At 41.9% G+C, this 13,144-nt stretch overlaps 1 long non-coding RNA gene across 1 annotated transcript; it reads right to left on the bottom strand.

The window, feature by feature from the left end:
* Nucleotides 1-4,617: 4,617 nt before the first annotated feature.
* On the bottom strand, nt 4,618-7,108 carry LOC139546385 (uncharacterized). Its single transcript, XR_011669215.1, has 3 exons — nt 6,443-7,108; nt 5,880-5,999; nt 4,618-5,745 (listed from the first exon to the last, which is right to left on the bottom strand). It is a non-coding gene; the product is annotated as an uncharacterized lncRNA (long non-coding RNA).
* Nucleotides 7,109-13,144: the final 6,036 nt, after the last annotated feature.

Below are 13,144 nucleotides of genomic sequence, written 5' to 3'. Positions count from 1 at the left end.
ATACGGGGAGATAGGACAACCTTGCCTAATTCCTCTCTTTAACTCAAATCTAGGTGAGGTGCCATATTTCAATTTGATAGAGCTGTTACCATTTGCATAGAGAGTCTTAATAGCCTTACAGAAAAAATCCCCAAAGCCAAGTCTCTCAAGGGAGTGGAAGAGAAACTGATGCTCTACTGTGTCAAATGCTTTATAAAAATCTAAAAATAATATGAAGCTATCCTCAGTTATTAGGTCTGAGTAGTCAAGTATGTCTAATACTAGTCTGACATTGTTAGAAATATGTCTGTTCCTCATGAAGCCAGACTGTGTTTCATCAATGATTGCATCCAGGACTTCTTTAATTCTTTTTGCAAGTAGTAAGGCTAATATCTTATAGTCATTATTAAGAAGACAAATTGGACGCCAGTTATCGATGAGCAGCACTTCTTTTTTAGGCTTAGGTATCAGTGTTATTAACCCCTGACTCATTGTAGGAGGGAGAACATTGTTTTTAATACTCTCTAAAAAGACTTCAAATAGGAAGGGAGCTATTTGTTCTAAAAAATAATTTGTAAAATTCTGATGTAATTCCATCAACACCTGGTGATTTATTGTTCTTTAGATGTTTGATAGACTCTATAATCTCTTCAACTTTGATGGGTTCATCACACTGTTTAGATTATATATCACTGATAGAGTGAACATTAGTTAAAAAACATATCTATGGATTCCTGACAGTACGTAGAGCTATACAATTTTCTGTAAAAATTGCTACAGTATTTAGCGATTCGTTTTTGGTCATCTGTAATAACACCATCAATGTTTAATTTATGGATAGTGTTATTTTTAGAGTGAAATTTCTCAAGTCTAAAGAAATAGGATGAATTCTGTTCTCCCTCCTCAATCCATTTTTTCCTAGATCTAATAAAGGCTCCTTCTGCTTTTAATCTATATATACACTGCTCAAAAAAATAAAAGGAACACTAAAATAACACATCCTAGATCTGAATGAATGAACTATTCTTATTAAATACTTTTTTCTTTACATAGTTGAATGTGCTGACAACAAAATCACACAAAAATTATCAATGGAAATCAAATTTATCAACCCATGGAGGTCTGGATTTGGAGTCACACTCAAAATTAAAGTGGAAAACCACACTACAGGCTGATCCAACTTTGATGTAATGTCCTTAAAACAAGTCAAAATGAGGCTCAGTAGTGTGTGTGGCCTCCACGTGCCTGTATGACCTCCCTACAATGCCTGGGCATGCTCCTGATGAGGTGGCGGATGGTCTCCTGAGGGATCTCCTCCGAGACCTGGACTAAAGCATCCGCCAACTCCTGGACAGTCTGTGGTGCAATGTGGCGTTGGTGGATGGAGCGAGACATGATGTCCCAGATGTGCTCAATTGGATTCAGGTCTGGGGAACGGGCGGGCCAGTCCATAGCATCAATGCCTTCCTCTTGCAGGAACTGCTGACACACTCCAGCCACATGAGGTCTAGCATTGTCTTGCATTAGGAGGAACCCAGGGCCAACCACACCAGCATATGGTCTCACAAGGGGTCTGAGGATCTCATCTCGGTACCTAATGGCAGTCAGGCTACCTCTGGCGAGCCCATGGAGGGCTGTGCGGCCCCCCAAAGAAATGCCACCCCAGACCATGACTGACCCACCGCCAAACCGGTCATGCTGGAGGATGTTGCAGGCATCAGAACGTTCTCCACGGCGTCTCCAGACTGTCACATGTGCTCAGTGTGAACCTGCTTTCATCTGTGAAGAGCACAGGGCGCCAGTGGCGAATTTGCCAATATTGGTGTTCTCTGGCAAATGCCAAACGTTCTGCACGGTGTTGGGCTGTAAGCACAACCCCCATCTGTGGACGTCGGGCCCTCATACCACCCTCATGGAGTCTGTTTCTGACAGTTTGAGCAGACACATGCACATTTGTGGCCTGCTGGAGGTCATTTTGCAGGGCTCTGGCAGTGCTCCTCCTGCTCCTTCTTGCACAAAGGCGGAGGTAGCGGTCCTGCTGCTGGGTTGTTGCCCTCCTACGGCCTCCTCCACATCTCCTGATGTACTGGCCTGTCTCCTGGTAGCACCTCCATGCTCTGGACACTACGCTGACAGACACAGCAAACCTTCTTGCCACAGCTCGCATTGACGTGCCATCCTGGATGAGCTGCACTACCTGAGCCACTTGTGTGGGTTGTAGACTCCGTCTCATGCTACCACTAGAGTGAAAGCACCGCCAGCATTCAAAAGTGACCAAAACATCAGCCAGGAAGCATAGGAACTGAGAAGTGGTCTGTGGTCACCACCTGCAGAACCACTCCTTTATTGGGGGTGTCTTGCTAATTGCCTATAATTTCCACCTGTTGTCTATTCCATTTGCACAACAGCATGTGAAATGTATTGTCAATCAGTGTTGCTTCCTAAGTGGACAGTTTGATTTCACAGAAGTGTGATTGACTTGGAGTTACATTGTGTTGTTTAAGTGTTCCCTTTATTTTTTTGAGCAGTGTATTATCCAGTTTATTTTGTAACTCAATTAGTTCCATCTTCTCCTCCCCCGAGAGGCCGGCTGGGGACCTCTGAGAAAGGGAAGTTATCTTAATGATCACCTTTTCCTCCTCAGCTCTTCTGGTCTTAGCAAGATTACTACCATATTTTCTAAGGTATTTGGACACCTCAAATTTAAAGAGCTCCCAGTTCTTGCAATAAGATTTTTCTTCACAAGCCCTTTCCCAAAAGTGTGAGAGCAGATCTTTAACCTCAAATTTAACTATATCATTATTTAATAATGAGCTATTTAGCTTCCAGTAAGATGCTCTGCCAAGGTTAGTATCAGGGGTAAATATTTTGATATCAATGTAAATGCCCCTATGGTCTGTGAGGGGAGTAGTACAGATATTTGTAGTAACACTTGTGCAAAGGCTTGTGCAAGTAATAGCCCTTATGCACATTCCATGATCGAACGTTCTAAACACACTTCTTACCGGTGTGGCAATCCCGGAGGCGCATACTATAGAACGGAAGTCAGTCTAGTTGTTATCGGCGATATAATGTTACTACCACTATGGCACAGTTTGTACTAGGTGTCTTCAACACTTGCCTCAAATTAATATTAATGATGTACATCGAATTGTTAAATCAGCCTCCGAGACTCCAGCTAGCAAGAATGAGAAGGGGTTCAAGATGTATATAGGAAGCTACATAGACAACTATGAAGGTGAGTATCAAGTCAGTGACCGATATAACGTTAGCTAGCTACAATCAAATTAGCTAGCTAATTTAACTGGTAACTGTAGCTACCTAGTTACTTCGTAAAATGATGTAACGTTGACAGAATCTTAGCTTGGTTAAGTTATGCTTGCTAGCTATATTTGCTAGCTAAAAATAATTGTTATTCATGTCTTCTACACAGTATCTAACAAAGATACATTGACAGGGGAGATCGCCGTGAGGGCTGCCTGTCACAGGTCCATGAGGAAGAGTGAAAAGCCACACAGCATGAGAGTAGGGAAGGTTATAGATAGCTACTAGGGACCTTGTTAAACATCTCCTGTGGGACACTGTCATCATGGTCAAAATGTGTTGGAGACAGAGTCCATGTTTAATCTTATCAATAGATAGATAGATAGATAATGATGGGTCCCAATCACAATTTAGAATTGTCCGCTTATTTTAACAGGATATTTGGTAAAGATATGTTGATGCAGTGTTTGGTACCCCAACCCCGGCCAACAGCTCTGCACCCCTCGCAGCAACTGCTCTACCACCTGACATGGACCTTCTCCGCATCTCAGAAATGCATGCCAACTTTTCTCCACTTTGTGACAACAATGGTAATGTCAGCTGACGTGCCCCTGGTTGAGTCTGCCTTTGGGCCAGTGCAAGCTGGCAGTGTGCTCTCCTATCAACTTCCACAGCCAAAGACCCGTGAAATTGTGAAGATTGCCGATGCCCCTTCTCCACCATTAGATGGCTACAGGCTTCAGTCTTCCCAGTGTGCTTACGTCCTTAGCCATCAGCAGCAGTTCCACATCAAGGCATTAGAGACAACCTACGAGATGTCACACAAAGTTCAGGTTGGTACAAGGGAGCAGAGCAGCAGCCCGGAATGGCATCAGCTCAGGAAAATGAGAATAACATCCTCTCGTTTCCGAGAGGTTTGCCATGTCCGGGGAGAGACCTCAGCTGACCGTCTAGCTGAGCGGATGTTCAAGGGATCTGGTATGCAGACCATGGTGATGAAGAGGGAGCTAGCCATGGAGCCAGTGGCTGTACAGGTGTACTGCACACTGAAGAATGTGAACTTCTTTCCGTGTGTCTTCGTAGTGCACCCAGATGCCCCATGGTTAGGATCCTTTCCAGATGGCATCACATTTGATCCCAGTGTGAGACCACACTTTGGACTCTTAGAGGTCAAGTGCCCAAATGTACCAAGTTATGTTGACTGCCCTTACCTGAAGATACAGAATGGAGAGCCGAAGTTGAAGAGATCTCATGCTTACTTCTGATAGGTGCAAGGTCAAATCTCACAGGTTGTAGCTGGTGTGACTTTGTCATCTGTGCACAGAAGGACATCCTAGTTGAAAGGATATATAAAGATCTACAGGTTTCAAAAACTATGAGACAAGGTTGACCACTTTTATTTTTACCACTACTTGCAGAAGTGTCTATCTCACACCTGAATGGATCCCCTGCATGGGTGCCAAGTTTAGTGGTTTCATGAAAAATAAGTATTGATGTTCTTGTGAAGAAAACTACAGTAGAAAAAATGTATTTCGGTAAATGTTCAACAGTTCAGTTAATCAATTACACATCCTACATTGTATTCAATCTTGCATTCTGGCTATTCTGTGTTTACTTAATTTCTTGCCCCCACCCCTAAACTCATTGCCTAATTAAAGCCAATACAAGCTCCACACAAACTGATATTCACTACAACACAAACTACAACACAAATTATTATTTTGCTGATAGCAAATAAACACATGTTCATTTACACTGGCTTGGCCCATACTCTGACCAAAGGTCCGTTTTGATAGTTGACCAACAGGCACGCCACTGCAAATAATTGGTTGATGCTGCCTGAGATGGTCAGGGGGATGACTGCGTCAAACAGCTTGTGCTCCTTTACTCTGCGGATCATTGTTTCAACATACACTCTCAGCCTGGCAATGGATTGGGTCTCCCTAACCTCATGCGCTGGCATCTGTGTGCATCTTGACAGAAAGGCTGGCCGGTAGACCTTGCACGGAACAATGTCATCTACGAGAAAGCCCTTATCCACTATAATGGCCATGTCAGGGGTGAGTAAGGAAATAATTCCAGACTGCTTGAAGATCTCCTTGTCACTCACAGATCCAGCATACAACGATGACACAAACGTGACAGCTCCATGTGGTGACATTCCCAACATGCCCTTAAAGGTACAGTGTGACTTGTAGGAAGAAAACACCTCACTCTGCAGTAGTAGTGAAGATGGTGTCTGGCAGCGGAGTTCAGTGCAGTCGATCACTACCTGGGTGTCTGGATAGTACTTAAACTCAGGTGGCAGGTGGGCTTTGATGGTTTCCTTGGGGTCCATATCTGTGCTGATCCAAGCAGACAGTAGAGGAAGTTGGCCCAAGAGATGATAATCCGGCTCACTGTTGATTGGTGTATGCTGAACCAATGGGCCAAATCCTTCTGCTTTAGACCCAGCAACAAATGAGTCATAAACAAGAAGAACTCGTCGATTGATGGCAGTGTCTGAACGCAAAGAAAACAGTTTTAGTACAATATAGTCCTTACATTTGGTCCATAACAAAAAGTAAATAATGTTTAACAATTACAGTTAGATCAAATAATATTCTCTTAAGTATTTTATGAAGTTAGTCCTTTACCGGTTTTCTTTGAGTAACACTTGTTTCAAATGGATTGGTGCTTGTGACTCTGCTGCCTGCTCAATCAAGTGCCAGAAGGCCAGGTGGGTGTAGCATATCAGGTGGGTGTAGCTTGCAAATCTAAAGACGGACCCAGAGTATTTGAATACCAAAAAAGCTAATTACTATTATTGCCTCTTCTCTAAGCATCAAGTAGCACTAGACATGACCTAGCTGCTATTGTAGCCTGTTTTTCTTGTTACTGCAATTCGTACTGTAATTCACAGCACCTATCATCACAGTAGTGAATTTGTTTTAAATGTTCCGTTATTTAACCTGGGAAGTGGACTAAGAACCAAATCTTATTTGCAGCAACGAGCTGGGAGCATTTTTGTAGGTTAACTGAAAACTAATGTAAAGACAATATACATTCAATGTGCCTACTTATGCTAAGATATGCTAGCCTAGTTTTAAATAACAATGAACACGTTCTTAATAAAGGTAAGATAGACTTTGGGATAATAATAATTAATAGTAAATAATAAACAATAGTAATGCTGAATAATAATAAATCATTACTGTACCTTGTGTAAAAACGTATATCCTCGTCAAAACCAGCAAATCGCTGTGGACCAAAGCCGTGTTGGGTGGTCAGTTTCTTCAGCTTGGCTCGAAGCTCCTCAATTTCTCTTACGTGCTCATGGTTTGCCATTAGGGCCATGTCCAGGGCTGCGGGTTCAGGGACTGCACAGTAATCATGTGTCTGGACCGGATCAGAGACTGCACAGTCCTTAGGCAGCGCACCTTGTTCTTCATCCTCCTCCAGTCGGAGCAGGAGGTTTCGGTCTTCTTTCCCAAACACCAGGTCTCTTTTGAATGTGCCAGTTCCACGCGAAGACAGTAGGAACAACACCTCTTTTTAGGTATTGTCGCCCCCCCCAATTTTTCCCTCAACAAAGTCACTCTCGACGAAATGTGTACTACACACCTTTGTGTGTTTGGTGACAGTAAAGTTGTCACGACGTACTGCCACCAACCACCTTTTTCTGAGCACTACATCAACCAGGAAACTATGGAAGCTCACAATACCATTACATTTGGAAGGAACTGAACACAGAGGCACTGAACAATGTTCATTAGCACCTCCTTCGCGGGGCTGTAAATTAAACTTAGTCATTGCAAACTATTTCAGTCAGAAATGCATCGACAACAGTTAGTTAGTAAGCTAATGATAAAAACAATAGTGGAAATCGCACCGGAAGTCATCAACCCGGTAGGAAGTAAATTAGAATGTTGGAGGCGGTATAATGCATAGAGCCTGTTCTCGGGAAAAGGAGAGACAGATCGGGCAAGCAGGGTGATAAAACAAAAGCTAACAATATGATGGCTAATATCTAGCTAGCTATCTAGATAGCTATTGCTATGGTGAGAGGCAACAGTTTGTTCTGCTAACTGGCTAGCAACCCATTTTACTGTATCATTTAGCATGATCAACAAGTGATGTGTCTTGGTCAAATTTTAAGAGGAGTTGAGTATATAGCTAGTTCACTAAAGTCTGCTTGCTTACAACTGGTCATCATCTCTTCCAGACAGTTTGCGCCAATCAGAGTATCTCCACCCAGTGATCTCCACAGATGGATGAAACCCACCTGCTTGCTGTGCCCCTCCAGTGCTGTTACACTGTGTACGCCATATTTGCTTGACTCAATACTTTTAAAGATGCACCTTACTTCACAAGGTTGAAAATCCTACATTTAATGAGTATTGAGGTTTTCCTTCCCACCATCAACAGGAAAAAGTTGTGTAAGGTATAAAGTAAATAACATTGATATCATTAGTTCATTGGCTTGTCATGCTCATGCCATACCAATTACTCTGAACATGTAACCATCACAGGTGATATTGTAACCCAGGGACCTGTGATAGAGACATTGTCTAAAGCTTACACAATCATTCTTGTCCTAAAAACAATCACTGGTGTTCAAGAAACGGGTTATAATTTACATAAGGAACGTGCAACTAGGTTTCTTTCAGTATGGTTTCCAGCATAAGATTGCTAGAACTTTACTGAAGAGCAAGTGTATTACTGTATTGTAATTATTTTTTACAAAATACATTATTCACCTATGACTAGTGGATGCAAACAAATTAGCACTGGTAATCATGACTGGAGAGTTTTAGCAGTATAGCAACAACTTCCGTAGAGTTATATTTAATTGGTTCAGGGTAACACTGCCACCATGGCGCATCGGTGAGAATGTAATGGAATCAAAAGGAAAGGGTTGCAGTATTGGATATTTATTACACAGATAAAACAGGAGCACACTGGCACGAGGTGTTTGAATGGAGGGGTTGGACTGAAGGCTTAGCAGTTGGAATTTTAAGTGTAGGATGGTTGTGGTAGGTAGGAAGGTGTGTGGTTTCTGGAAGGGAGATAAAAGCATATATTTGGATACACATAATATAAAAAGTAAATGAATGATAAAGTAGTGGCAAATATAGTGACTGAGCATAACTGTAAAATAGTGGATCTAAAGTGGCCAAGGTGGGAATGAAAACTATTCTAACTTGTAGGGGGGGAAAGCCCTCTCTGGACTACCAACTGAGGACAATGTTCAATGGAAAGAGCATTGCATTGTATTTGCAGAGAGTCTGAACTATTTATAGTCTAGGTTTGATAGTCTGGACTTTAGTACAGAGTATCTCATCCTTAGATGCTGTCTGAACTCATCAATAGGAAAAATTATTTGGTAATGGAGGAAGTATTGTTGCATTAAAAGGGGCAATAAGTAGTTGCTACATCCATTTTTTGACTTATACATTTAAAAAAATGTACCTACTGTATATTTGAACAGGGAAGACACACTGAGACATAGGTGTGTTTTACAAATGTGCCCTGTATATACAGTACATTCGGAAAGTATTCAGACCCCTTGACTTTTACATATTTTGTTACATTACAGCCTTATTCTAAAATGGATTAAATAATTGTTTTCCTCCTCAATCTTCACACAATACCCCATAATGACAAAACTGAATTTTATGTATTCAGACCCTTTGTTATGAGACTCGAAATTTAGCTCAGGTGCATCCTGTTTCCATTGATCATCCTTGAGATGTTTCCTACTAGGTCTAGTGTTCCCTTTTAATGTGCATAGGGAAGGAAAGGGGGGTAGCAACTAGCTAGCAATGTTAGCAGACTGGTTCTTGGCCAGACAAGTCGATGGAACTCGGTGGACTCCAATTCCCTCCAGTCAGCAGGCTGCTTGTCTCAGTGCTCCTATTGAATATTAATGTAATTTTCTGTTCCTACAGTGGTGGCAGAGAGTGAGTGCCTGGCAGGCTAGTGGGTAAGTGAGTACTATTAAGATCACGAGTGCTTGTGTGGTATAGACTCTGTGTGCTGAATCAGACATGGATCCTCACATGGCCTTTTTCCCCAGCAGCCATCATCATGAGACGTCGTGCCCTTCCCACATAAAATAATATTTGTAACAATTTTTTGGGGAATTTTTTAAACAAATTTCAACATAACTGTTTTTGCTTTGTCATTATGGGGTATTGTGGGTAGATTGATGAGGGGGAAAAAACAATTTAATACATTTTAGAATAAGGCTGTAACGTAACAAAATTTCCACTGCTCCTTTTTTTCTTGTCCATCATCTTCTCTTTCACCAGATCTTTCAGAAGGCCCGTGTAGTTCCCCACTCCATGTTTATGCATTATATGCTCCACTTTCTTCCTTATTTCCTTTTCCACCATCTTCTCCAATCGCTCCCGTTCTCCAAACATTTCTCCCTGTGCAACCCTTCCAACGCCATCTTGACAACAGCTCAAGGTTTCACATGACCCTTTGTCTTGTAATAAAATTGTAAAGGAGAGTTCCCACCAAATATTTTTTGGGGTAATAAAACAACTTAGCTATTTACAAAATGATGTGTACTTACCTCCATACACACTTTATCTTCTCTTTCAGCCTTTTGATCCAATATGGTCCTTAGCTATGTAACGTTCCCGGAACTTTTTTCCTTTCAATAACCAAACGGCAACCACAGGGGAACATTTCAGAAAAGGTTGAATTCACCAAGAAATAACGTTATTTTATGAGGTTATTTGAACATTCTCAGAAAAATGTGTTTCTACCTTGACAAAAGAGCAACGCTCCTTAGAGGTTCCCCTTTGATTCTTCAACAAATTACTTCCACACAACGTTGCCAAAACGTTCTGTGAAAGTTATTTTCTAAGAACCTTTAAGGAACTTTACAGGAACATTCTGTGCTAGCTAGGCTACTTGTATCAGCTGGTATAGATGAACTTCATGCCGATGAGCTTCTAGGTGTGCTCAGTAACGTTGCTTGCCCTCCAGTGGCCACCACCAATCTCCAGCCTGGTACTGGAAATCCTAGGTGGACGGGCAGACAGAAAGACACACTGGCAGACTTGGAAACAGAATCAAATGAAAATGTTGTAGCTAATTATATTGACAGGCTTTTCAGATAGTGGCTACCCAGAAGCCACTAAGTCTTTGTTCTAAATGTATAAGTAAAATAAATAGAACCTAATTAAACTCATTTTTACAGTAAAATGGTTTGCCTCTCACCATAGCCAGCTATCTAAGATAGCTAGTCATCTAGCTAGCTACATATTATCATATTATCATATTGCTAGCTTTCGTTTCAGCACCTTGCTTGCCCGATCTGTCTCCCCTTTTCCCGGGACTGCTCACACGCCCCTGTTAATCATAGCAACAGTAACTGTCGGGAAAGTTGTTGGAGAGAAGCAGCTGATCACAACAACACCCAGGTTGTCCACCAGAGAGCATCAGTTTCACAGCACAGAGCACATGCTGCTAGTAGAAGCTGCCCTTACGCCTTAGCCACAGATCTAGGATCAGATTACTGTAATCCTAACTTTACATTTAGGTGTTGGAATAATATATGACTCTGTATTAGTGTTTAAAGGCTACTTACTCCAGATGAACTGAGGCCAGACTGTTCTTCAGAAACAATATTACTGCTATTTAAATCATTAAAACATGTATTACTTTTAGACAATGCATTTGGTCAATGTGAGAAGTTAGCTGGTTGGAGAGGAGGATATCAGCTAAATACAATACCTAGAAAGGCCTGCACAGGAGGGCTTCTACTGATAACAACACTAGTAACACACGTTACTGGAAATCCACAAATGTATGCACTAAGGAGATAGAGAGGTGACATGATATTCAATAACGAGACAATTTTGGACTGCTCCTCTACACAGCAAAAATGTATGTCCCCGTAGAAAACATCTGTATGCATTCAGATTTCTCAACTGTAGGCCTAGACGCACATACAAAGACACACACAGACCCTCCGTGCGTCCACACAGTTCTGAATCCCTGAGCACATTAATCACTGGTGAAAACACTGTTTGTTACTAGGAGTTACTAATGAATACTCAGCTAGTTGCATCACACGCCAAAGCAAGTCAAGTTCTTACCTCTTTGCCAAGTCTGTGTGTGTGTGTGTGTCTGTGTGTCTGAGCCATTATAAACACATGATGTGTATGTGGAGTGTGTTTGTCAAGGTTATTATAGTTGTGTATTTTTAAATTAGTTTTTATTTATATTGCAAACCAATATGGTGGAAGGAAACTCTCTATCTGTAACGATTGTCCTGGAAAGAAGGTGACCAAAACGCAGCGTGGTAAGTGTTCATTATAATTTAATAAATAACCTGAACACTGAAACAACAAAAACAACAAAGAGAGAGAAAGAAACGAAACAGTTATGTCTGGTGCAACAACACAAAACAGAAAACAACTACCCACAACAAACAGGTGGAAAAAGGCTACCTAAGTATGGTTCTCAATCAGAGACAACGATAGACAGCTGCCTCTGATTGAGAACCACACCCGGCCAAACACACAGAAAAAGAAAACATAGAACACCAGACATAGAATGCCCACCCCAACTCACGCCTTGACCAAACCAAAATAGAGACATAAAAAGGATCTCTAAGGTCGTCCATGTTCACATTAATTCAAGGCTTTTTACAACTTTTCTCAATTGCTTAGACACAATTCCTGGAACAACTCACCGTATCTCATCAACGTCACACATTATGTTTGCTCTTGCCAGACAGTGTGGGAAAAATGCTTTAGAAAACCCTGGATAGACTCCACAGACACATCACCACAGGCGTCCACCATTGCCTCCAGGAGGTTTTGCTGTGCGTAGGGGTTGCTGTCACACACTCTCCACCGCCATGCTGAGAAAAAATCCTCAATCGGATTCAGAAATGGGGAATATGCTGGCAAAAAAAGAATGGTGAACCTGGGGTGGTCATTGAACTAGGTGCGAACCAGAGGAGACGATGGGAACTCACGTTATCCCAAATGACAGCATATTGGGCTTTCTCTGGTTGCCCTGGCTCCCCATCCTGTTGAAGAATGTTATTGCGAAGCTGATCTAGAAATTGAAGGAGTTGTGCCGTGTTGTATGGACTCACTTTGACATGGCGGTGGGGGACGCCACGATTGCTGATGGCTGCACATAGGGTGACTTTGCCTCCCCTCTGGCCAGGAACTTGTATGATGGCACGGTGACCAATGATGTTGCGCCCCCTTTTGTTAGGTTGAACCCTGCCTCGTCGATGAAGATGTACTCCTGTGGGTCAGCCATGGCATCCAGTTCAAAGATTCTCTACAGAAGTGAAAACTTTTTTTATTTTTTTTACTGTACTACAAATACAGTACTGTAGTGTACTACTGTACTGGAATGAAAGATTGTGTATTGCAGTTACTGTAGTTACTGTAACACATTACTATACAGTACTGTATTGATATGCTGGAGAGATGGACCATACTCTACATACTGTAAATTCTGTACAGTATAGCAATTACCTGCACATACTGGAATCGTTGCTCCTTAATAACTCTGTTTGAATTCCTTTCAAAAGGCACACAGTACAGCTGCTTTGTCCTTATGTGGTTCTTTTTAACGATCCGGTCAATGGTGGACATGCTGATGCTGTCAATTCCTTGGAAGACTACCTGGTCTTCAACTATTTGGGTTTGAATTTCCCTCAAACGGATGGCATTATTGGCAATCACCATATTCTCCAGGGCAGTCTCCTGCTCAGCTGTGATAAGTCTCCACCTACCTCCAATACCTCTCAGTTCTGCAAAAATTTAATTTGACCATTACTGACCTATGGTTAGCCATTACTGTGGTTAAAAACTACACTGAGATTCAGTCTATATGCACTACAACATTACATGGATCACAATAACAACAAGACAAA

The sequence above is a fragment of the Salvelinus alpinus genome, chromosome 20, assembly GCF_045679555.1.
Source record: "Salvelinus alpinus chromosome 20, SLU_Salpinus.1, whole genome shotgun sequence".
In the NCBI taxonomy this organism is placed as follows: domain Eukaryota; kingdom Metazoa; phylum Chordata; class Actinopteri; order Salmoniformes; family Salmonidae; genus Salvelinus; species Salvelinus alpinus.
The sequence above is the reverse complement of the archived record's forward strand: the minus strand, read 5'-3'. Positions and strand labels throughout refer to the sequence as shown.